The 23,775-nt window shown below is 57.5% G+C and overlaps 7 non-coding genes and 8 pseudogenes across 7 annotated transcripts; all 15 read right to left on the bottom strand.

The window, feature by feature from the left end:
* Window positions 1–452: 452 nt before the first annotated feature.
* Window positions 453–571, bottom strand: LOC146716243 (5S ribosomal RNA). Its single transcript, XR_014919736.1, has one exon. It is a non-coding gene; the product is annotated as a 5S ribosomal RNA (ribosomal RNA).
* A 1,804-nt stretch (window positions 572–2,375) lies between these two features.
* LOC146716242 (5S ribosomal RNA) lies at window positions 2,376–2,494 on the bottom strand. Its single transcript, XR_014919735.1, has one exon. It is a non-coding gene; the product is annotated as a 5S ribosomal RNA (ribosomal RNA).
* A 1,097-nt stretch (window positions 2,495–3,591) lies between these two features.
* On the bottom strand, window positions 3,592–3,710 carry LOC146716241 (5S ribosomal RNA; annotated as a pseudogene).
* Window positions 3,711–4,765: 1,055 nt separating this feature from the next.
* LOC146716240 (5S ribosomal RNA) lies at window positions 4,766–4,884 on the bottom strand. The gene has a single exon (XR_014919389.1). It is a non-coding gene; the product is annotated as a 5S ribosomal RNA (ribosomal RNA).
* A 1,916-nt stretch (window positions 4,885–6,800) lies between these two features.
* LOC146716239 (5S ribosomal RNA) lies at window positions 6,801–6,919 on the bottom strand. The gene has a single exon (XR_014919733.1). It is a non-coding gene; the product is annotated as a 5S ribosomal RNA (ribosomal RNA).
* Window positions 6,920–8,533: 1,614 nt separating this feature from the next.
* On the bottom strand, window positions 8,534–8,652 carry LOC146716238 (5S ribosomal RNA; annotated as a pseudogene).
* Window positions 8,653–9,276: 624 nt separating this feature from the next.
* LOC146716237 (5S ribosomal RNA) lies at window positions 9,277–9,395 on the bottom strand (annotated as a pseudogene).
* A 2,162-nt stretch (window positions 9,396–11,557) lies between these two features.
* Window positions 11,558–11,676, bottom strand: LOC146716236 (5S ribosomal RNA). The gene has a single exon (XR_014919732.1). It is a non-coding gene; the product is annotated as a 5S ribosomal RNA (ribosomal RNA).
* A 1,335-nt stretch (window positions 11,677–13,011) lies between these two features.
* Window positions 13,012–13,130, bottom strand: LOC146716235 (5S ribosomal RNA; annotated as a pseudogene).
* Window positions 13,131–14,782: 1,652 nt separating this feature from the next.
* LOC146716234 (5S ribosomal RNA) lies at window positions 14,783–14,901 on the bottom strand. The gene has a single exon (XR_014919731.1). It is a non-coding gene; the product is annotated as a 5S ribosomal RNA (ribosomal RNA).
* Window positions 14,902–17,220: 2,319 nt separating this feature from the next.
* Window positions 17,221–17,339, bottom strand: LOC146716233 (5S ribosomal RNA). Its single transcript, XR_014919821.1, has one exon. It is a non-coding gene; the product is annotated as a 5S ribosomal RNA (ribosomal RNA).
* A 1,607-nt stretch (window positions 17,340–18,946) lies between these two features.
* Window positions 18,947–19,065, bottom strand: LOC146716232 (5S ribosomal RNA; annotated as a pseudogene).
* A 973-nt stretch (window positions 19,066–20,038) lies between these two features.
* Window positions 20,039–20,157, bottom strand: LOC146716231 (5S ribosomal RNA; annotated as a pseudogene).
* A 1,652-nt stretch (window positions 20,158–21,809) lies between these two features.
* LOC146716230 (5S ribosomal RNA) lies at window positions 21,810–21,928 on the bottom strand (annotated as a pseudogene).
* A 1,374-nt stretch (window positions 21,929–23,302) lies between these two features.
* Window positions 23,303–23,421, bottom strand: LOC146716229 (5S ribosomal RNA; annotated as a pseudogene).
* Window positions 23,422–23,775: the final 354 nt, after the last annotated feature.

Here is a 23,775-nt window from a genome sequence, read left to right as displayed (position 1 = left end):
CAGCCAGCAGCCACAGGCCCTGGTGTGGTGTAAGTGGCCTCAGCCAGCAGCCACAGGCCCTGGTGTGGTGTAGGTGGCCTCAGCCAGCAGCCACAGGCCCTGGTGTGGTGTAAGTGGCCTCAATAGCAACTAAGGCCCTGGTGTGGTGTAAGTGGCTTCAGCCAGCAGCCACAGGCTCTGGTGTGGTGTAACTGGCCTCAGCCAGCAGCCACAGGCCCTGGTGTGGTGTAAGTGGCCTCAGCCAGAGCCACAGGCCCTGATGTGGTGTAAGTGGCCCCAGCCGGTCACTCAGGCCCTGGTGTGGTGTAGGTGGCATCAGCTAGCAGCACAAGACATTGGAAAACAGCCAAAAGCAGTGTCGTTAATGTGCCCTCATTAATGGGCAGCTGCTTTTGGTCTTTTAATACACCCCTTCTCTGGATCAAAAGCGGTTCAATGACATGAAAATTAAAGGCTTACAGCACCAGGTATTCCCAGGCAGTCTCCCATCCAAGTACTAACCAAGCCCAGCCCTGCTTAGCTTCCGAGATCAGACGAGGTCGGGCGTGCTCAGGGTGGTATGGCCGTAAGCTGCTGGTTCCAGCACAATGTCTCAATTTATGGATTCAAGTGATTAGGTGGCAAGTACCTGAAGTTACGAAGACAATGCTATAACCATACCTGCATGTTTGCATAATACCCTAACCCAAAGGCTCAGTTTGGCATTTATCCAACAGCACAGGCCCTGGATTGTTGAAGATGGCCTCAGGAACCAGCACAGGGCCTGGTGTGTTGTACATGGCCACAGCAAGGAGCACAGGGCCTGGTTTGGTGAAGATGGCCTCGGCCAGAAGCGCAGGGCCTGGTGTGATGTGAGTGGCCTGAGCAAGAGCCACAGGCCTTGGTGTGGTGTAAGTGGCCTCAGCCAGCAGCCACAGGCCCTGGTGTGGTGTAAGTCGCCTCAGCCAGAAGCCACAGGCACTGGTGTGGTGTAAGTGGCCTCAGCCAGCAGCCACAGGCCCTGGTGTGGTGTAGGTGGCCTCAGCCAGCAGCCACAGGCCCTGGTGTGGTGTAGGTGGCCTCAGCCAGCAGCCACAGGCCCTGGTGTGGTGTAAGTGGCCTCAGCCAGCAGCCACAGGCCCTGGTGTGGTGTAAGTGGCCTGAGCAAGAGCCACAGGCCCTGGTGTGGTGTAAGTGGCCTCAGCCAGCAGCCACAGGCCCTGGTGTGGTGTAAGTGGCCTGAGCAAGTGCCACAGGCCCTGGTGTGGTGTAAGTGGCCTGAGCAAGTGCCACAGGCCCTGGTGTGGTGTAAGTGGTCTCAATAGCAAATAAGGCCCTGGTGTGGTGTAAGTGGCCTGAGCAAGAACCACAGGGCCTGGTTTGGTGAAGATGGCCTCGGCCAGAAGCGCAGGGCCTGGTGTGATGTGAGTGGCCTGAGCAAGAGCCACAGGCCCTGGTGTGGTGTAAGTGGCCTCAGCCAGCAGCCACAGGCCCTGGTGTGGTGTAAGTGGCCTCAGCCAGAAGCCACAGGCACTGGTGTGGTGTAAGTGGCCTCAGCCAGAGCCACAGGCCCTGATGTGGTGTAAGTGGCCCCAGCCGGTCACTCAGGCCCTGGTGTGGTGTAGGTGGCATCAGCTAGCAGCACAAAACATTGGAAAACAGCCAAAAGCAGTGTCGTTAATGTGCCCTCATTAATGGGGAGCTGCTTCTGGTCTTTTAATACACCCCTTCTCTGGATCAAAAGCGGTTCAATGACATGAAGGCCTGGTGTGGTGTAAGTGGCCTCAGCCAGAAGCCACAGGCACTGGTGTGGTGTAAGTGGCCTCAGCCAGCAGCAAAAGGGCCCTGGTGTGGTGTAGGTGGCCTCAGCCAGCAGCCACAGGCCCTGGTGTGGTGTAAGTGGCCTCAATAGCAACTAAGGCCCTGGTGTGGTGTAAGTGGCTTCAGCCAGCAGCCACAGGCCCTGGTGTGGTGTAAATGGCCTCAGCCAGCAGCCACAGGCCCTGGTGTGGTGTAGGTGGCCTCAGCCAGCAGCCACAGGCCCTGGTGTGGTGTAAGTGGCCTCAATAGCAACTAAGGCCCTGGTGTGGTGTAAGTGGCTTCAGCCAGCAGCCACAGGCTCTGGTGTGGTGTAACTGGCCTCAGCCAGCAGCCACAGGCCCTGGTGTGGTGTAAGTGGCCTCAGCCAGAGCCACAGGCCCTGATGTGGTGTAAGTGGCCCCAGCCGGTCACTCAGGCCCTGGTGTGGTGTAGGTGGCATCAGCTAGCAGCACAAGACATTGGAAAACAGCCAAAAGCAGTGTCGTTAATGTGCCCTCATTAATGGGCAGCTGCTTTTGGTCTTTTAATACACCCCTTCTCTGGATCAAAAGCGGTTCAATGACATGAAAATTAAAGGCTTACAGCACCAGGTATTCCCAGGCAGTCTCCCATCCAAGTACTAACCAAGCCCAGCCCTGCTTAGCTTCCGAGATCAGACGAGGTCGGGCGTGCTCAGGGTGGTATGGCCGTAAGCTGCTGGCCCCAGCACAATGTCTCAATTTATGGATTCAAGTGATTAGGTGGCAAGTACCTGAAGTTACGAAGACAATCCTATAACCATACCTGCATGTTTGCATAATACCCTAACCCAAAGGCTCAGTTTGGCATTTATCCAACAGCACAGGCCCTGGATTGTTGAAGATGGCCTCAGGAACCAGCACAGGGCCTGGTGTGTTGTACATGGCCACAGCAAGCAGCACAGGGCCTGGTTTGGTGAAGATGGCCTCGGCCAGAAGCGCAGGGCCTGGTGTGATGTGAGTGGCCTGAGCAAGAGCCACAGGCCTTGGTGTGGTGTAAGTGGCCTCAGCCAGCAGCCACAGGCCCTGGTGTGGTGTAAGTCGCCTCAGCCAGAAGCCACAGGCACTGGTGTGGTGTAAGTGGCCTCAGCCAGCAGCAAAAGGGCCCTGGTGTGGTGTAAGTCGCCTCAGCCAGCAGCCACAGGCCCTGGTGTGGTGTAGGTGGCCTCAGCCAGCAGCCACAGGCCCTGGTGTGGTGTGAGTGGCCTCAGCCAGCAGCCACAGGCCCTGGTGTGGTCTAAGTGGCCTCAGCCAGTGCCACAGGCCCTGGTGTGGTGTAAGTGGCCTGAGCAAGAGCCACAGGCCCTGGTGTGGTGTAAGTGGCCTCAGCCAGCAGCCACAGGCCCTGGTGTGGTGTAAGTGGCCTGAGCAAGTGCCACAGGCCCTGGTGTGGTGTAAGTGGCCTGAGCAAGTGCCACAGGCCCTGGTGTGGTGTAAGTGGCCTCAATAGCAAATAAGGCCCTGGTGTGGTGTAAGTGGCCTGAGCAAGAACCACAGGGCCTGGTTTGGTGAAGATGGCCTCGGCCAGAAGCGCAGGGCCTGGTGTGATGTGAGTGGCCTGAGCAAGAGCCACAGGCCCTGGTGTGGTGTAAGTGGCCTCAGCCGGTCACTCAGGCCCTGGTGTGGTGTAGGTGGCATCAGCTAGCAGCACAAGACATTGGAAAACAGCCAAAAGCAGTGTCGTTAATGTGCCCTCATTAATGGGCAGCTGCTTTTGGTCTTTTAATACACCCCTTCTCTGGATCAAAAGCGGTTCAATGACATGAAAATGAAAGGCTTACAGCACCAGGTATTCCCAGGCAGTCTCCCATCCAAGTACTAACCAAGCCCAGCCCTGCTTAGCTTCCGAGATCAGACGAGGTCGGGCCTGCTCAGGGTGGTATGGCCGTAAGCTGCTGGCCCCAGCACAATGTCTCAATTTATGGATTCAAGTGATTAGGTGGCAAGTACCTGAAGTTACGAAAACAATCCTATAACCATACCTGCATGTTTGCATAATACCCTAACCCAAAGGCTCAGTTTGGCATTTATCCAACAGCACAGGCCCTGGATTGTTGAAGATGGCCTCAGGAACCAGCACAGGGCCTGGTGTGTTGTACATGGCCACAGCAAGCAGCACAGGGCCTGGTTTGGTGAAGATGGCCTCGGCCAGAAGCGCAGGGCCTGGTGTGATGTGAGTGGCCTGAGCAAGAGCCACAGGCCTTGGTGTGGTGTAAGTGGCCTCAGCCAGCAGCCACAGGCCCTGGTGTGGTGTAAGTGGCCTCAGCCAGCAGCCACAGGCCCTGGTGTGGTGTAAGTGGCCTCAGCCAGTGCCACAGGCCCTGGTGTGGTGTAAGTGGCCTGAGCAAGAGCCACAGACCCTGGTGTGGTGTAATTGGCCTCAGCCAGCAGCCACAGGCCCTGGTGTGGTGTAAGTCGCCTCAGACAGAAGCCACAGGCACTGGTGTGGTGTAAGTGGCCTCAATAGCAACTAATGCCCTGGTGTGGTGTAGGTGGCCTCAGCCAGCAGCCACAGGCCCTGGTGTGGTGTAAGTGGCCTCAGCCAGCAGCCACAGGCCCTGGTGTGGTGTAAGTGGCCTGAGCAAGTGCCACAGGCCTGGTGTGGTGTAAGTGGCCTGAGCAAGAGCCACAGACCCTGGTGTGGTGTAATTGGCCTCAATAGCAACTAAGGCCCTGGTGTGGTGTAGGTGGCCTCAGCCAGCAGCCACAGGCCCTGGTGTGGTGTAAGTGGCCTCAGCCAGAGCCACAGGCCCTGATGTGGTGTAAGTGGCCCCAGCCGGTCACTCAGGCCCTGGTGTGGTGTAGGTGGCATCAGCTAGCAGCACAAGACATTGGAAAAGAGCCAAAAGCAATGTCGTTAATGTGCCCTCATTAGTGGGCAGCTGCTTTTGGTCTTTTAATACACCCCTTCTCTGGATCAAAAGCGGTTCAATGACATGAAAATGAAAGGCTTACAGCACCAGGTATTCACAGGCAGTCTCCCATCCAAGTACTAACCAAGCCCAGCCCTGCTTAGCTTCCGAGATCAGACGAGGTCGGGCGTGCTCAGGGTGGTATGGCCATAAGCTGCTGGCCCCAGCACAATGACTCAATTTATGGATTCAAGTGATTAGGTGGCAAGTACCTGAAGTTACGAAGACAATCCTATAACCATACCTGCATGTTTGCATAATACCCTAACCCAAAGGCTCAGTTTAGCATTTATCCAACAGCACAGGCCCTGGATTGTTGAAGATGGCCTCAGGAACCAGCACAGGGCCTGGTGTGTTGTACATGGCCACAGCTAGCAGCACAGGGCCTGGTTTGGTGAAGATGGCCTCGGCCAGAAGAGCAGGGCCTGGTGTGATGTGAGTGGCCTGAGCAAGAGCCACATACCCTGGTGTGGTGTAATTGGCCTCAATAGCAACTAAGGCCCTGGTGTGGTGTAGGTGGCCTCAGCCAGCAGCCACAGGCCCTGGTGTGGTGTAAGTGGCCTCAATAGCAACTAAGGCCCTGGTGTGGTGTAAGTGGCCTGAGCAAGAGCCACATACCCTGGTGTGGTGTAATTGGCCTCAATAGCAACTAAGGCCCCGGTGTGGTGTAGGTGGCCTCAGCCAGGAGCCACAGGCCCTGGTGTGGTGTAAGTGGCCCCAGCCGGTCACTCAGGCCCTGGTGTGGTGTAGGTGGCATCAGCTAGCAGCCACAGGCCCTGGTGTGCTGTGAGTGGCCTCAGCCAGCAGCCACAGGCCCTGGTGTGGTCTAAGTGGCCTCAGCCAGTGCCACAGGCCCTGGTGTGGTGTAAGTGGCCTGAGCAAGAGCCACAGGCCCTGGTGTGGTGTAAGTGGCCTCAGCCAGCAGCCACAGGCCCTGGTGTGGTGTAAGTGGCCTGAGCAAGTGCCACAGGCCCTGGTGTGGTGTAAGTGGCCTGAGCAAGTGCCACAGGCCCTGGTGTGGTGTAAGTGGCCTCAATAGCAAATAAGGCCCTGGTGTGGTGTAAGTGGCCTGAGCAAGAACCACAGGGCCTGGTTTGGTGAAGATGGCCTCGGCCAGAAGCGCAGGGCCTGGTGTGATGTGAGTGGCCTGAGCAAGAGCCACAGGCCCTGGTGTGGTGTAAGTGGCCTCAGCCAGCAGCCACAGGCCCTGGTGTGGTGTAAGTGGCCTCAGCCAGAAGCCACAGGCACTGGTGTGGTGTAAGTGGCCTCAGCCAGCAGCAAAAGGGCCCTGGTGTGGTGTAGGTGGCCTCAGCCAGCAGCCACAGGCCCTGGTGTGGTGTAAGTGGCCTCAATAGCAACTAAGGCCCTGGTGTGGTGTAAGTGGCTTCAGCCAGCAGCCACAGGCCCTGGTGTGGTGTAAGTGGCCTCAGCCAGCAGCCACAGGCCCTGGTGTGGTGTAGGTGGCCTCAGCCAGCAGCCACAGGCCCTGGTGTGGTGTAAGTGGCCTATATAGCAACTAAGGCCCTGGTGTGGTGTAAGTGGCTTCAGCCAGCAGCCACAGGCTCTGGTGTGGTGTAACTGGCCTCAGCCAGCAGCCACAGGCCCTGGTGTGGTGTAAGTGGCCTCAGCCAGAGCCACAGGCCCTGATGTGGTGTAATTGGCCTCAATAGCAACTAATGCCCTGGTGTGGTGTAGGTGGCCTCAGCCAGAAGCACAGGGCCTGGTGTGGTATGAGTGGCCTGAGAAAGAGCCACAGGCCCTGGTGTGGTGTAAGTGGCCTGAGCAAGAGCCACAGGCCCTGGTGTGGTGTAAGTGGCCTGAGCAAGAGCCACAGGCCCTGGTGTGGTGTAATTGGCCTCAATAGCAACTAAGGCCCTGGTTTGGTGTATGTGGCCTCAGCCAGCAAATAAGGCCGTGGTGTGGTGTAGGTGGCATCAGCTAGCAGCACAAGACATTGGAAAACAGCCAAAAGCAATGTCATTAATGTGCCCTCATTAATGGGCAGCTGCTTTTGGTCTTTTAATACACCCCTTCTCTGGATCAAAAGCGGTTCAATGACATGAAAATGAAAGGCTTACAGCACCAGGTATTCCCAGGCAGTCTCCCATCCAAGTACTAACCAAGCCCAGCCCTGCTTAGCTTCCGAGATCAGACGAGGTCGGGCGTGCTCAGGGTGGTATGGCCGTAAGCTGCTGGCCCCAGCACAATGTCTCAATTTATGGATTCAAGTGATTAGGTGGCAAGTACCTGAAGTTACGAAGACAATCCTATAACCATACCTGCATGTTTGCATAATACCCTAACCCAAAGGCTCAGTTTGGCATTTATCCAACAGCACAGGCCCTGGATTGTTGAAGATGGCGTCAGGAACCAGCACAGGGCCTGGTGTGTTGTACATGGCCACAGCAAGCAGCACAGGGCCTGGTTTGGTGAAGATGGCCTCGGCCAGAAGCACAGGGCCTGGTGTGATATGAGTGGCCTGAGCAAGAGCCACAGGCCCTGGTGTGTTGTAAGTGGCCTCAGCCAGCAGCCACAGGCCCTGGTGTGGTGTAGGTGGCCTCAGCCAGCAGCCACAGGCCCTTGTGTGGTGTAATTGGCCTCAATAGCAACTAAGGCCCTGGTGTGGTGTAGGTGGCCTCAGCCAGCAGCCACAGGCCCTGGTGTGGTGTAAGTGGCCTCAGCCAGTGCCACAGGCCCTGGTGTGGTGTAAGTGGCCTGAGCAAGAGCCACAGACCCTGGTGTGGTGTAATTGGCCTCAATAGCAACTAAGGCCCTGGTGTGGTGTAGGTGGCCTCAGCCAGCAGCCACAGGCCCTGGTGTGGTGTAAGTGGCCTCAGCCAGCAGCCACAGGCCCTGATGTGGTGTAAGTGGCCCCAGCCGGTCACTCAGGCCCTGGTGTGGTGTAGGTGGCATCAGCCAGCAGCCACAGGCCCTGGTGTGGTGTAAGTCGCCTCAGCCAGAAGCCACAGGCACTGGTGTGGTGTAAGTGGCCTCAGCCAGCAGCAAAAGGGCCCTGGTGTGGTGTAAGTCGCCTCAGCCAGCAGCCACAGGCCCTGGTGTGGTGTAGGTGGCCTCAGCCAGCAGCCACAGGCCCTGGTGTGGTGTAAGTGGCCTCAGCCAGCAGCCACAGGCCCTGTTGTGGTGTAAGTGGCCTCAGCCAGCAGCCACAGGCCCTGGTGTGGTGTAAGTGGCCTCAGTCAGTGCCACAGGCCCTGGTGTGGTGTAAGTGGCCTGAGCAAGAGCCACAGACCCTGGTGTGGTATAATTGGCCTCAGCCAGCAGCCACAGGCCCTGGTGTGGTGTAAGTCGCCTCAGACAGAAGCCACAGGCACTGGTGTGGTGTAAGTGGCCTCAGCCAGCAGCAAAAGGGCCCTGGTGTGGTATAAGTCGCCTCAGCCAGCAGCCACAGGCCCTGGTGTGGTGTAGGTGGCCTCAGCCAGCAGCCACAGGCCCTGGTGTGGTGTAAGTGGCCTGAGCAAGAGCCACATACCCTGGTGTGGTGTAATTGGCCTCAATAGCAACTAATGCCCTGGTGTGGTGTAAGTGGCCTCAGCCAGCAGCCACAGGCCCTGGTGTGGTGTAAGTGGCCTCAGCCAGAGCCACAGGCCCTGATGTGGTGTAAGTGGCCCCAGCCGGTCACTCAGGCCCTGGTGTGGTGTAGGTGGCATCAGCTAGCAGCACAAGACATTGGAAAACAGCCAAAATCAATGTCGTTAATGTGCCCTCATTAATGGGCAGCTGCTTTTGGTCTTTTAATACACCCCTTCTCTGGATCAAAAGCGGTTCAATGACATTAAAAAGAAAGGCTTACAGCACCAGGTATTCCCAGGCAGTCTCCCATCCAAGTACTAACCAAGCCCAGCCCTGCTCAGCTTCCGAGATCAGACGAGGTCGGGCGTGCTCAGGGTGGTATGGCCGTAAGCTGCTGGGCCCAGCACAATGTCTCAATTTATGGATTCAGGTGATTAGGTGGCAAGTACCTGAAGTTACGAAGACAATCCTATAACCCTACCTTCATGTTTGCATAATACCCTAACCCAAAGGCTCAGTTTAGCATTTATCCAACAGCACAGGCCCTGGATTGTTGAAGATGGCCTCAGGAACCAGCACAGGGCCTGGTGTGTTGTACATGGCCACAGCTAGCAGCACAGGGCCTGGTTTGGTGAAGATGGCCTCGGCCAGAAGCGCAGGGCCTGGTGTGATGTGAGTGGCCTGAGCAAGAGCCACAGGCCCTGGTGTGGTGTAAGTGGCCTCAGCCAGCAGCCACAGGCCCTGGTTTGGTGTAAGTCGCCACAGCCAGAACCCACAGGCCCTGGTGTGGTGTAACTGGCCTCAGCCAGAGCCACAGCCCCTGATGTGGTGTAAGTGGCCCCAGCCGGTCACTCAGGCCCTGGTGTGGTGTAGGTGGCATCAGCTAGCAGCACAAGACATTGGAAAAGAGCCAAAAGCAATGTGATTAATGTGCCCTTATTAATGGGCAGCTGCTTTTGGTCTTTTAATACACCCCTTCTCTGGATCAAAAGCGGTTCAATGACATGAAAATGAAAGGCTTACAGCACCAGGTATTCCCAGGCAGTCTCCCATCCAAGTACTAACCAAGCCCAGCCCTGCTTAGCTTCCGAGATCAGACGAGGTCGGGCGTGCTCAGGGTGGTATGCCCGTAAGCTGCTGGGCCCAGCACAATGTCTCAATTTATGGATTCAAGTGATTAGGTGGCAAGTACCTGAAGTTACGAAGACAATCCTATAACCATACCTGCATGTTTGCATAATACCCTAACCCAAAGGCTCAGTTTGGCATTTATCCAACAGCACAGGCCCTGGATTGTTGAAGATGGCCTCAGGAAACAGCACAGGGCCTGGTGTGTTGTACATGGCCACAGCAAGCAGCACAGGGCCTGGTTTGGTGAAGATGGCCTCAGCCAGAAGCACAGGGCCTGGTGTGATATGAGTGGCCTGAGCAAGAGCCACAGGCCCTGGTGTGGTGTAAGTGGCCTGAGCAAGAGCCACAGGCCCTGGTGTGGTGTAAGTGGCCTGAGCAAGAGCCACAGGCCCTGGTGTGGTGTAGGTGGCCTCAGCCAGCAGCCACAGGCCCTGGTGTGGTGTAGGTGGCCTCAGCCAGCAGCCACAAGCCCTTGTGTGGTGTAAGTGGCCTCAGCCAGCAGCCACAGGCCCTGGTGTGGTGTAAGTGGCCTCAGCCAGTGCCACAGGCCCTGGTGTGGTGTAAGTGGCCTGAGCAAGAGCCACAGACCATGGTGTGGTGTAATTGGCCTCAATAGCAACTAAGGCCCTGGTGTGGTGTAGGTGGCCTAAGCCAGCAGCCACAGGCCCTGGTGTGGTGTAAGTGGCCTCAGCCAGCAGCCACAGGCCCTGGTGTGGTGTAAGTCGCCTCAGCCAGAAGCCACAGGCACTGGTGTGGTGTAAGTGGCCTTAGCCAGCAGCAAAAGGGCCCTGGTGTGGTGTAAGTCGCCTCAGCCAGCAGCCACAGGCCCTGGTGTGGTGTAGATGGCCTCAGCCAGCAGCCACAGGCCCTGGTGTGGTGTAAGTGGCCTCAGCCAGCAGCCACAGGCCCTGGTGTGGTCTAAGTTGCCTCAGCCAGAAGCACAGGGCCTGGTGTGATATGAGTGGCCTGAGAAAGAGCCACAGGCCCTGGTGTGGTGTAAGTGGCCTGAGCAAGAGCCACAGGCCCTGGTGTGGTGTAAGTGGCCTGAGCAAGAGCCACAGGCCCTGGTGTGGTGTAAGTGGCCTGAGCAAGAGCCACAGGCCCTGGTGTGGTGTAATTGGCCTCAATAGCAACTAAGGCCCTGGTTTGGTGTAGGTGGCCTCATCCAGCAGCCACAGGCCCTTGTGTGGTGTAGGTGGCCTCAGCCAGCAGCCACAGGCCCTGGTGTGGTGTAAGTGGCCTCAGCCAGTGCCACAGGCCCTGGTGTGGTGTAATTGGCCTCAATAGCAACTAAGGCCCTGGTGTGGTGTAAGTGGCCTGAGCAAGAGCCACATACCCTGGTGTGGTGTAATTGGCCTCAATAGCAACTAAGTCCCTGGTGTGGTGTAAGTGGCTTCAGCCAGCAGCCACAGCCTCTGGTGTGGTGTAACTGGCCTCAGCCAGCAGCCACAGGCCCTGGTGTGGTGTAGGTGGCCTCAGCCAGCAGCCACAGGCCCTGGTGTGGTGTAGGTGGCCTCAGCCAGCAGCCACAAGCCCTTGTGTGGTGTAAGTGGCCTCAGCCAGCAGCCACAGGCCCTGGTGTGGTGTAAGTGGCCTCGGCCAGTGCCACAGGCCCTGGTGTGGTGTAAGTGGCCTGAGCAAGAGCCACAGACCATGGTGTGGTGTAATTGGCCTCAATAGCAACTAAGGCCCTGGTGTGGTGTAAGTGGCCTCAGCCAGCAGCCACAGGCCCTGGTGTGGTGTAAGTGGCCTGAGCAAGAGCCACAGACCCTGGTGTGGTATAATTGGCCTCAGCCAGCAGCCACAGGCCCTGGTGTGGTGTAAGTCGCCTCAGACAGAAGCCACAGGCACTGGTGTGGTGTAAGTGGCCTCAGCCAGCAGCAAAAGGGCCCTGGTGTGGTATAAGTCGCCACAGCCAGCAGCCACAGGCCCTGGTGTGGTGTAACTGGCCTCAGCCAGAGCCACAGCCCCTGATGTGGTGTAAGTGGCCCCAGCCGGTCACTCAGGCCCTGGTGTGGTGTAGGTGGCATCAGCTAGCAGCACAAGACATTGGAAAAGAGCCAAAAGCAATGTGATTAATGTGCCCTTATTAATGGGCAGCTGCTTTTGGTCTTTTAATACACCCCTTCTCTGGATCAAAAGCGGTTCAATGACATGAAAATTAAAGGCTTACAGCACCAGGTATTCCCAGGCAGTCTCCCATCCAAGTACTAACCAAGCCCAGCCCTGCTTAGCTTCCGAGATCAGACGAGGTCGGGCGTGCTCAGGGTGGTATGGCCGTAAGCTGCTGGCCCCAGCACAATGTCTCAATTTATGGATTCAAGTGATTAGGTGGCAAGTACCTGAAGTTACGAAGACAATCCTATAACCATACCTGCATGTTTGCATAATACCCTAACCCAAAGGCTCAGTTTGGCATTTATCCAACAGCACAGGCCCTGGATTGTTGAAGATGGCCTCAGGAAACAGCACAGGGCCTGGTGTGTTGTACATGGCCACAGCAAGCAGCACAGGGCCTGGTTTGGTGAAGATGGCCTCAGCCAGAAGCACAGGGCCTGGTGTGATATGAGTGGCCTGAGCAAGAGCCACAGGCCCTGGTGTGGTGTAAGTGGCCTGAGCAAGAGCCACAGGCCCTGGTGTGGTGTAAGTGGCCTGAGCCACCAGCCACAGGCCCTGGTGTGGTGTAGGTGGCCTCAGCCAGCAGCCACAGGCCCTGGTGTGGTGTAGGTGGCCTCAGCCAGCAGCCACAAGCCCTTGTGTGGTGTAAGTGGCCTCAGCCAGCAGCCACAGGCCCTGGTGTGGTGTAAGTGGCCTCAGCCAGTGCCACAGGCCCTGGTGTGGTGTAAGTGGCCTGAGCAAGAGCCACAGACCATGGTGTGGTGTAATTGGCCTCAATAGCAACTAAGGCCCTGGTGTGGTGTAGGTGGCCTAAGCCAGCAGCCACAGGCCCTGGTGTGGTGTAAGTGGCCTCAGCCAGCAGCCACAGGCCCTGGTGTGGTGTAAGTCGCCTCAGCCAGAAGCCACAGGCACTGGTGTGGTGTAAGTGGCCTCAGCCAGCAGCAAAAGGGCCCTGGTGTGGTGTAAGTCGCCTCAGCCAGCAGCCACAGGCCCTGGTGTGGTGTAAGTGGCCTCAGCCAGCAGCCACAGGCCCTGGTGTGGTCTAAGTTGCCTCAGCCAGAAGCACAGGGCCTGGTGTGATATGAGTGGCCTGAGAAAGAGCCACAGGCCCTGGTGTGGTGTAAGTGGCCTGAGCAAGAGCCACAGGCCCTGGTGTGGTGTAAGTGGCCTGAGCAAGAGCCACAGGCCCTGGTGTGGTGTAAGTGGCCTGAGCAACAGCCACAGACCCTGGTGTGGTGTAATTGGCCTCAATAGCAACTAAGGCCCTGGTGTGGTGTAGGTGGCCTCAGCCAGCAGCCACAGGCCCTGGTGTGGTGTAAGTGGCCTCAGCCAGCAGCCACAGGCCCTGGTGTGGTGTAAGTGGCATCAGCTAGCAGCACAAGACATTGGAAAACAGCCAAAAGCAATGTCGTTAATGTGCCCTCATTAATGGGGAGCTGCTTTTGGTCTTTTAATACACCCCTTCTCTGGATCAAAAGCGGTTCAATGACATGAAAATGAAAGGCTTACAGCACCAGGTATTCCCAGGCAGTCTCCCATCCAAGTACTAACCAAGCTCCGCCCTGCTTAGCTTCCGAGATTAGATGAGGTCGGGCGTGCTCAGGGTGGTATGGCCGAAAGCTGCTGGCTCCAGCACAATGTCTCAATTTATGGATTCAAGTGATTAGGTGGCAAGTACCTGAAGTTACGAAGACAATCCTATAACCATACCTGCATGTTTGCATAATACCCTAACCCAAAGGCTCAGTTTGGCATTTATCCAACAGCACAGGCCCTGGATTGTTGAAGATGGCCTCAAGAACCAGCACAGGACCTGGTGTGTTTTACATGGCCACAGCAAGCAGCACAGGGCCTGGTTTGGTGAAGATGGCCTCAGCAAGCAGCCACAGGCCCTGGTTTGGTGTAAGTGGCCTCAGCCAGCAGCCACAGGCCCTGGTGTGGTGTAAGTGGCCTCAGCCAGCAGCCACAGGCCCTGGTGTGGTCTAAGTGGCCTCAGCCAGTGCCACAGACCCTGGTGTGGTGTAAGTGGCCTGAGTAAGAGCCACAGGCCCTGGTGTGGTGTAAGTGGCCTCAGCCAGCAGCCACAGGCCCTGGTGTGGTGTAAGTGGCCTGAGCAAGTGCCACAGGCCCTGGTGTGGTGTAAGTGGCCTAAGCCAGAGCCACAGGCCCTGGTGTGGTGTAAGTGGCCTGAGCAAGAGCCACAGGGCCTGGTTTGGTGAAGATGGCCTCGGCCAGAAGCGCAGGGCCTGGTGTGATGTGAGTGGCCTGAGCAAGAGCCACAGGCCCTGGTGTGGTGTAAGTGGCCTCAGCCAGCAGCCACAGGCCCTGGTGTGGTGTAAGTCGCCTCAGCCAGAAGCCACAGGCACTGGTGTGGTGTAAGTGGCCTCAGCCAGCAGCAAAAGGGCCCTGGTGTGGTGTAAGTGGCCTCAGCCAGCAGCCACAGGCCCTGGTGTGGTGTAGATGGCCTCAGCCAGCAGCCACAGGCCCTGGTGTGGTGTAAGTGGCCTCAGCCAGCAGCCACAGGCCCTGGTGTGGTCTAAGTGGCCTCAGCCAGAAGCACAGGGCCTGGTGTGATATGAGTGGCCTCAGCAAGAGCCACAGGCCCTGGTGTGGTGTAAGTGGCCTGAGCAAGAGCCACAGGCCCTGGTGTGGTGTAAGTGGCCTGAGCAAGAGCCACAGGCCCTGGTGTGGTGTAGGTGGCCTCAGCCAGCAGCCACAGGCCCTGGTGTGGTGTAGGTGGCCTCAGCCAGCAGCCACAGGCCCTGGTGTGGTGTAAGTGGCCTCAATAGCAACTAAGGCCCTGGTGTGGTGTAAGTGGCTTCAGCCAGCAGCCACAGGCCCTGGTGTGGTGTAAATGGCCTCAGCCAGCAGCCACAGGCCCTGGTGTGGTGTAGGTGGCCTCAGCCAGCAGCCACAGGCCCTGGTGTGGTGTAAGTGGCCTCAATAGCAACTAAGGCCCTGGTGTGGTGTAAGTGGCTTCAGCCAGCAGCCACAGGCTCTGGTGTGGTGTAACTGGCCTCAGCCAGCAGCCACAGGCCCTGGTGTGGTGTAAGTGGCCTCAGCCAGAGCCACAGGCCCTGATGTGGTGTAAGTGGCCCCAGCCGGTCACTCAGGCCCTGGTGTGGTGTAGGTGGCATCAGCTAGCAGCACAAGACATTGGAAAACAGCCAAAAGCAGTGTCGTTAATGTGCCCTCATTAATGGGCAGCTGCTTTTGGTCTTTTAATACACCCCTTCTCTGGATCAAAAGCGGTTCAATGACATGAAAATCAAAGGCTTACAGCACCAGGTATTCCCAGGCAGTCTCCCATCCAAGTACTAACCAAGCCCAGCCCTGCTTAGCTTCCGAGATCAGACGAGGTCGGGCGTGCTCAGGGTGGTATGGCCGTAAGCTGCTGGCCCCACCACAATGTCTCAATTTATGGATTCAAGTGATTAGGTGGCAAGTACCTGAAGTTACGAAGACAATCCTATAACCATACCTGTATGTTTGCATAATACCCTAACCCAAAGGCTCAGTTTGGCATTTATCCAACAGCACAGGCCCTGGATTGTTGAAGATGGCCTCAGGAACCAGCACAGGGCCTGGTGTGTTGTACATGGCCACAGCAAGCAGCACAGGGCCTGGTTTGGTGAAGATGGCCTCGGCCAGAAGCGCAGGCCCTGGTGTGGTGTAAGTCGCCTCAGCCAGAAGCCACAGGCACTGGTGTGGTGTAAGTGGCCTCAGCCAGCAGCAAAAGGGCCCTGGTGTGGTGTAAGTCGCCTCAGCCAGCAGCCACAGGCCCTGGTGTGGTGTAGGTGGCCTCAGCCAGCAGCCACAGGCCCTGGTGTGGTGTGAGTGGCCTCAGCCAGCAGCCACAGGCCCTGGTGTGGTCTAAGTGGCCTCAGCCAGTGCCACAGGCCCTTGTGTGGTGTAAGTGGCCTGAGCCAGCAGCCACAGGCCCTGGTGTGGTGTAAGTGGCCTCAGCCAGCAGCCACAGGCCCTGGTGTGGTGTAAGTGGCCTGAGCAAGTGCCACAGGCCCTGGTGTGGTGTAAGTGGCCTGAGCAAGTGCCACAGGCCCTGGTGTGGTGTAAGTGGCCTCAATAGCAAATAAGGCCCTGGTGTGGTGTAAGTGGCCTGAGCAAGAACCACAGGGCCTGGTTTGGTGAAGATGGCCTCGGCCAGAAGCGCAGGGCCTGGTGTGATGTGAGTGGCCTGAGCAAGAGCCACAGGCCCTGGTGTGGTGTAAGTGGCCTCAGCCAGCAGCCACAGGCCCTGGTGTGGTGTAAGTGGCCTCAGCCAGAAGCCACAGGCACTGGTGTGGTGTAAGTGGCCTCAGCCAGCAGCCACAGGCCCTGGTGTGGTGTAAGTGGCCTCAGCCAGTGCCACAGGCCCTGGTGTGGTGTAATTGGCCTCAATAGCAACTAAGGCCCTGGTGTGGTGTAAGTGGCCTGAGCAAGAGCCACATACCCTGGTGTGGTGTAATTGGCCTCAATAGCAACTAAGGCCCTGGTGTGGTGTAAGTGGCTTCAGCCAGCAGCCACAGGCTCTGGTGTGGTGTAACTGGCCTCAGCCAGCAGCCACAGGCCCTGGTGTGGTGTAAGTGGCCTCAGCCAGAGCCACAGGCCCTGATGTGGTGTAGTTGGCCTCAGCCAGCAGCCACAGGCCCTGGTGTGGTGTAAGTGGCCTCAGCCAGCAGCCACAGGCCCTGGTGTGGTGTAAGTGGCCTCAGCCAGCAGCCACAGGCCCTGGTGTGGTGTAAGTGGCCTCAGCCAGTGCCACAGGCCCTGGTGTGGTGTAAGTGGCCTGAGCAAGAGCCACAGACCCTGGTGTGGTGTAATTGGCCTCAGCCAGCAGCCACAGGCCCTGGTGTGGTGTAAGCCGCCTCAGACAGAAGCCACAGGCACTGGTGTGGTGTAAGTGGCCTCAGCGAGCAGCAAAAGGGCCCTGGTGTGGTATAAGTCGCCTCAGCCAGCAGCCACAGGCCCTGGTGTGGTGTAGGTGGCCTCAGCCACCAGCCACAGGCCCTGGTGTGGTGTAAGTGGCCTCAGCCAGCAGCCACAGGCCCTGGTGTGGTGTAAGTGGCCTCAGCCAGCAGCCACAGGCCCTGGTGTGGTGTAAGTGGCCTCAGCCAGTGCCACAGGCCCTGGTGTGGTGTAAGTGGCCTGAGCAAGAGCCACAGGCCCTGGTGTGGTGTAAGTGGCCTGAGCAAGAGCCACAGACCCTGGTGTGGTGTAATTGGCCTCAATAGCAACTAATGCCCTGGTTTGGTGTAGGTGGCCTCAGCCAGCAGCCACAGGCCCTGGTGTGGTGTAAGTGGCCTGAGCAAGAGCCACAGGCCCTGGTGTGGTGTAAGTGGCCTGAGCAAGAGCCACAGACCCTGGTGTGGTGTAATTGGCCTCAATAGCAACTAATGCCCTGGTGTGGTGTAGGTGGCCTCAGCCAGCAGCCACAGGCCCTGGTGTGGTGAAAGTGGCCTCAGCCAGAGCCACAGGCCCTGATGTGGTGTAAGTGGCCTGAGCAAGAGCCAAAGACCCTGGTGTGGTGTAATTGGCCTCAATAGCAACTAAGGCCCTGGTGTGGTGTAGGTGGCATCAGCTAGCAGCACAAGACATTGGAAAACAGCCAAAAGCAATGTCGTTAATGTGCCCTCATTAATGGGGAGCTGCTTCTGGTCTTTTAATACACCCCTTCTCTGGATCAAAAGCGGTTCAATGACATGAAAATCAAAGGCTTACAGCACCAGGTATTCCCAGGAAGTCTCCCATCCAAGTACTAACCAAGCCCAGCCCTGCTTAGCTTCCGAGATCAAACGAGGTCGGGCGTGCTCAGGGTGGTATGGCCGTAAGCTGCTGACCCCAGCACAATGTCTCAATTTATGGATTCAAGTGATTAGGTGGCAAGTACCTGAAGTTACGAAGACAATGCTATAACCATACCTGCATGTTTGCATAATACCCTAACCCAAAGGCTCAGTTTGGCATTTATCCAACAGCACAGGCCCTGGATTGTTGAAGATGGCCTCAGGAACCAGCACAGGGCCTGGTGTGTTGTACATGGCCACAGCAAGGAGCACAGGGCCTGGTTTGGTGAAGATGGCCTCGGCCAGAAGCGCAGGGCCTGGTGTGATGTGAGTGGCCTGAGCAAGAGCCACAGGCCTTGGTGTCTTGTAAGTGGCCTCAGCCAGCAGCCACAGGCCCTGGTGTGGTGTAAGTCGCCTCAGCCAGAAGCCACAGGCACTGGTGTGGTGTAAGTGGCCTCAGCCAGCAGCCACAGGCCCTGGTGTGGTGTAGGTGGCCTCAGCCAGCAGCCACAGGCCCTGGTGTGGTGTAAGTGGCCTCAGCCAGCAGCCACAGGCCCTGGTGTGGTGTAAGTGGCCTGAGCAAGAGCCACAGGCCCTGGTGTGGTGTAAGTGGCCTGAGCAAGAGCCACAGACCCTGGTGTGGTGTAATTGGCCTCAATAGCAACTAATGCCCTGGTGTGGTGTAGGTGGCCTCAGCCAGCAGCCACAGGCCCTGGTGTGGTGTAAGTGGCCTCAGCCAGCAGCCACAGGCCCTGGTGTGGTGTAAGTGGCCTGAGCAAGTGCCACAGGCCTGGTGTGGTGTAAGTGGCCTGAGCAAGAGCCACAGACCCTGGTGTGGTGTAATTGGCCTCAATAGCAACTAAGGCCCTGGTGTGGTGTAGGTGGCCTCAGCCAGCAGCCACAGGCCCTGGTGTGGTGTAAGTGGCCTCAGCCAGCAGCCACAGGCCCTGGTGTGGTCTAAGTGGCCTCAGCCAGAAGCACAGGGCCTGGTGTGATATGAGTGGCCTGAGCAAGAGCCACAGGCCCTGGTGTGGTGTAAGTGGCCTGAGCAAGAGCCACAGGCCCTGGTGTGGTGTAAGTGGCCTGAGCAAGAGCCACAGGCCCTGGTGTGGTGTAGGTGGCCTCAGCCAGCAGCCACAGGCCCTGGTGTGGTGTAGGTGGCCTCAGCCAGCAGCCACAAGCCCTTGTGTGGTGTAAGTGGCCTCAGCCAGCAGCCACAGGCCCTGGTGTGGTGTAAGTGGCCTCAGCCAGTGCCACAGGCCCTGGTGTGGTGTAAGTGGCCTGAGCAAGAGCCACAGACCATGGTGTGGTGTAATTGGCCTCAATAGCAACTAAGGCCCTGGTGTGGTGTAAGTGGCCTCAGCCAGCAGCCACAGGCCCTGGTGTGGTGTAAGTGGCCTCAGCCAGTAGCCACAGGCCCTGGTGTGGTGTAAGTGGCCTCAGCCAGAGCCACAGGCCCTGATGTGGTGTAAGTGGCCCCAGCCGGTCACTCAGGCCCTGGTGTGGTGTAGGTGGCATCAGCTAGCAGCACAAGACATTGGAAAACAGCCAAAAGCAATGTCGTTAATGTGCCCTCATTAATGGGCAGCTGCTTTTGGTCTTTTAATACACCCCTTCTCTGGATCAAAAGCGGTTCAATGACATGAAAATGAAAGGCTTACAGCACCAGGTATTCCCAGGCAGTCTCCCATCCAAGTACTAACCAAGCCCAGCCCTGCTCAGCTTCCGAGATCAGACGAGGTCGGGCGTGCTCAGGGTGGTATGGCCGTAAGCTGCTGGCCCCAGCACAATGTCTCAATTAATGGATTCAGGTGATTAGGTGGCAAGTACCTGAAGTTACGAAGACAATCCTATAACCCTACCTTGATGTTTGCATAATACCCTAACCCAAAGGCTCAGTTTAGCATTTATCCAACAGCACAGGCCCTGGATTGTTGAAGATGGCCTCAGGAACCAGCACAGGGCCTGGTGTGTTGTACATGGCCACAGATAGCAGCACAGGGCCTGGTTTGGTGAAGATGGCCTCGGCCAGAAGCGCAGGGCCTGGTGTGATGTGAGTGGCCTGAGCAAGAGCCACAGGCCCTGGTGTGGTGTAAGTGGCCTGAGCAAGAGCCACAGGCCCTGGTGTGGTGTAAGTGGCCTGAGCAAGAGCCACAGACCCTGGTGTGGTGTAATTGGCCTCAATAGCAACTAATGCCCTGGTTTGGTGTAGGTGGCCTCAGCCAGCAGCCACAGGCCCTGGTGTGGTGTAAGTGGCCTGAGCAAGAGCCACAGGCCCTGGTGTGGTGTAAGTGGCCTGAGCAAGAGCCACAGACCCTGGTGTGGTGTAATTGGCCTCAATAGCAACTAATGCCCTGGTGTGGTGTAGGTGGCCTCAGCCAGCAGCCACAGGCCCTGGTGTGGTGAAAGTGGCCTCAGCCAGAGCCACAGGCCCTGATGTGGTGTAAGTGGCCTCAGCCAGCAGCCACAGGCCCTGGTGTGGTGTAAGTGGCCTCAGCCAGTGCCACAGGCCCTGGTGTGGTGTAAGTGGCCTGAGCAAGAGCCAAAGACCCTGGTGTGGTGTAATTGGCCTCAATAGCAACTAAGGCCCTGGTGTGGTGTAGGTGGCATCAGCTAGCAGCACAAGACATTGGAAAACAGCCAAAAGCAATGTCGTTAATGTGCCCTCATTAATGGGGAGCTGCTTCTGGTCTTTTAATACACCCCTTCTCTGGATCAAAAGCGGTTCAATGACATGAAAATCAAAGGCTTACAGCACCAGGTATTCCCAGGCAGTCTCCCATCCAAGTACTAACCAAGCCCAGCCCTGCTCAGCTTCCGAGATCAGACGAGGTCGGGCGTGCTCAGGGTGGTATGGCCGTAAGCTGCTGGGCCCAGCACAATGTCTCAATTTATGGATTCAAGTGATTAGGTGGCAAGTACCTGAAGTTACGAAGACAATGCTATAACCATACCTGCATGTTTGCATAATACCCTAACCCAAAGGCTCAGTTTGGCATTTATCCAACAGCACAGGCCCTGGATTGTTGAAGATGGCCTCAGGAACCAGCACAGGGCCTGGTGTGTTGTACATGGCCACAGCAAGGAGCACAGGGCCTGGTTTGGTGAAGATGGCCTCGGCCAGAAGCGCAGGGCCTGGTGTGATGTGAGTGGCCTGAGCAAGAGCCACAGGCCTTGGTGTGGTGTAAGTGGCCTCAGCCAGCAGCCACAGGCCCTGGTGTGGTGTAAGTCGCCTCAGCCAGAAGCCACAGGCACTGGTGTGGTGTAAGTGGCCTCAGCCAGCAGCCACAGGCCCTGGTGTGGTGTAGGTGGCCTCAGCCAGCAGCCACAGGCCCTGGTGTGGTGTAGGTGGCCTCAGCCAGCAGCCACAGGCCCTGGTGTGGTGTAAGTGGCCTCAGCCAGCAGCCACAGGCCCTGGTGTGGTGTAAGTGGCCTGAGCAAGAGCCACAGGCCCTGGTGTGGTGTAAGTGGCCTGAGCAAGAGCCACAGACCCTGGTGTGGTGTAATTGGCCTCAATAGCAACTAATGCCCTGGTGTGGTGTAGGTGGCCTCAGCCAGCAGCCACAGGCCCTGGTGTGGTGTAAGTGGCCTCAGCCAGCAGCCACAGGCCCTGGTGTGGTGTAAGTCGCCTCAGCCAGAAGCCACAGGCACTGGTGTGGTGTAAGTGGCCTCAGCCAGCAGCAAAAGGGCCCTGGTGTGGTGTAAGTGGCCTCAGCCAGCAGCCACAGGCCCTGGTGTGGTGTAGGTGGCCTCAGCCAGCAGCCACAGGCCCTTGTGTGGTGTAATAGGCCTCAATAGCAACTAAGGCCCTGGTGTGGTGTAGGTGGCCTAAGCCAGCAGCCACAGGCCCTGGTGTGGTGTAAGTGGCCTCAGCCAGTGCCACAGGCCCTGGTGTGGTGTAAGTGGCCTGAGCAAGAGCCACAGGCCCTGGTGTGGTGTAAGTGGCCTGAGCAAGAGCCACAGGCCCTGGTGTGGTGTAGGTGGCCTCAGCCAGCAGCCACAGGCCCTGGTGTGGTGTAGGTGGCCTCAGCCAGCAGCCACAAGCCCTTGTGTGGTGTAAGTGGCCTCAGCCAGCAGCCACAGGCCCTGGTGTGGTGTAAGTGGCCTCAGCCAGTGCCACAGGCCCTGGTGTGGTGTAAGTGGCCTGAGCAAGAGCCACAGACCACGGTGTGGTGTAATTGGCCTCAATAGCAACTAAGGCCCTGGTGTGGTGTAAGTGGCCTCAGCCAGCAGCCACAGGCCCTGGTGTGGTGTAAGTGGCCTCAGCCAGCAGCCACAGGCCCTGGTGTAGTGTAAGTGGCCTCAGCCAGAGCCACAGGCCCTGATGTGGTGTAAGTGGCCCCAGCCGGTCACTCAGGCCCTGGTGTGGTGTAGGTGGCATCAGCTAGCAGCACAAGACATTGGAAAACAGCCAAAAGCAATGTCGTTAATGTGCCCTCATTAATGGGCAGCTGCTTTTGGTCTTTTAATACACCCCTTCTCTGGATCAAAAGCGGTTCAATGACATGAAAATGAAAGGCTTACAGCACCAGGTATTCCCAGGCAGTCTCCCATCCAAGTACTAACCAAGCCCAGCCCTGCTCAGCTTCCGAGATCAGACGAGGTCGGGCGTACTCAGGGTGGTATGGCCGTAAGCTGCTGGCCCCAGCACAATGTCTCAATTTATGGATTCAAGTGATTAGGTGGCAAGTACCTGAAGTTACGAAGACAATCCTATAACCATACCTGCATGTTTGCATAATACCCTAACCAAAAGGCTCAGTTTGGCATTTATCCAACAGCACAGGCCCTGGATTGTTGAAGATGGCCTCAAGAACCAGCACAGGACCTGGTGTGTTTTACATGGCCACAGCAAGCAGCACAGGGCCTGGTTTGGTGAAGATGGCCTCAGCAAGCAGCCACAGGCCCTGGTTTGGTGTAAGTGGCCTCAGCTAGCAGCCACAGGCCCTGGTGTGGTGTGAGTGGCCTCAGCCAGCAGCCACAGGCCCTGGTGTGGTCTAAGTGGCCTCAGCCAGTGCCACAGGCCCTGGTGTGGTGTAAGTGGCCTGAGCAAGAGCCACAGGCCCTGGTGTGGTGTAAGTGGCCTCAGCCAGCAGCCACAGGCCCTGGTGTGGTGTAAGTGGCCTGAGCAAGTGCCACAGGCCCTGGTGTGGTGTAAGTGGCCTAAGCCAGAGCCACAGGCCCTGGTGTGGTGTAAGTGGCCTCAATAGCAAATAAGGCCCTGGTGTGGTGTAAGTGGCCTGAGCAAGAACCACAGGGCCTGGTTTGGTGAAGATGGCCTCGGCCAGAAGCGCAGGGCCTGGTGTGATGTGAGTGGCCTGAGCAAGAGCCACAGGCCCTGGTGTGGTGTAAGTGGCCTCAGCCAGCAGCCACAGGCCCTGGTGTGGTGTAAGTGGCCTCAGCCAGAAGCCACAGGCACTGGTGTGGTGTAAGTGGCCTCAGCCAGCAGCAAAAGGGCCCTGGTGTGGTGTAGGTGGCCTCAGCCAGCAGCCACAGGCCCTGGTGTGGTGTAAGTGGCCTCAATAGCAACTAAGGCCCTGGTGTGGTGTAAGTGGCTTCAGCCAGCAGCCACAGGCCCTGGTGTGGTGTAAATGGCCTCAGCCAGCAGCCACAGGCCCTGGTGTGGTGTAGGTGGCCTCAGCCAGCAGCCACAGGCCCTGGTGTGGTGTAAGTGGCCTCAATAGCAACTAAGGCCCTGGTGTGGTGTAAGTGGCTTCAGCCAGCAGCCACAGGCTCTGGTGTGGTGTAACTGGCCTCAGCCAGCAGCCACAGGCCCTGGTGTGGTGTAAGTGGCCTCAGCCAGAGCCACAGGCCCTGATGTGGTGTAAGTGGCCCCAGCCGGTCACTCAGGCCCTGGTGTGGTGTAGGTGGCATCAGCTAGCAGCACAAGACATTGGAAAACAGCCAAAAGCAGTGTCGTTAATGTGCCCTCATTAATGGGCAGCTGCTTTTGGTCTTTTAATACACCCCTTCTCTGGATCAAAAGCGGTTCAATGACATGAAAATGAAAGGCTTACAGCACCAGGTATTCCCAGGCAGTCTCCCATCCAAGTACTAACCAAGCCAAGGCCTGCTTAGCTTCCGAGATCAGACGAGGTCGGGCGTGCTCAGGGTGGTATGGCCGTAAGTTGCTGGCCCCAGCACAATGTCTCAATTTATGGATTCAAGTGATTAGGTGGCAAGTACCTGAAGTTACGAAGACAATGCTATAACCATACCTGCATGTTTGCATAATACCCTAACCCAAAGGCTCAGTTTGGCATTTATCCAACAGCACAGGCCCTGGATTGTTGAAGATGGCCTCAGGAACCAGCACAGGGCCTGGTGTGTTGTACATGGCCACAGCAAGCAGCACAGGGCCTGGTTTGGTGAAGATGGCCTCGGCCAGAAGCGCAGGCCCTGGTGTGGTGTAAGTCGCCTCAGCCAGAAGCCACAGGCACTGGTGTGGTGTAAGTGGCCTCAGCCAGCAGCAAAAGGGCCCTG

Source organism: Copadichromis virginalis, linkage group LG3 (assembly GCF_057382275.1).
Source record: "Copadichromis virginalis isolate Kocher_CV1m ecotype Utaka linkage group LG3, C_Virginalis_male_GT1.1, whole genome shotgun sequence".
Classification (NCBI taxonomy): Eukaryota; Metazoa; Chordata; class Actinopteri; order Cichliformes; family Cichlidae; genus Copadichromis; species Copadichromis virginalis.
This window is presented reverse-complemented; position numbering and strand designations above follow the sequence as displayed.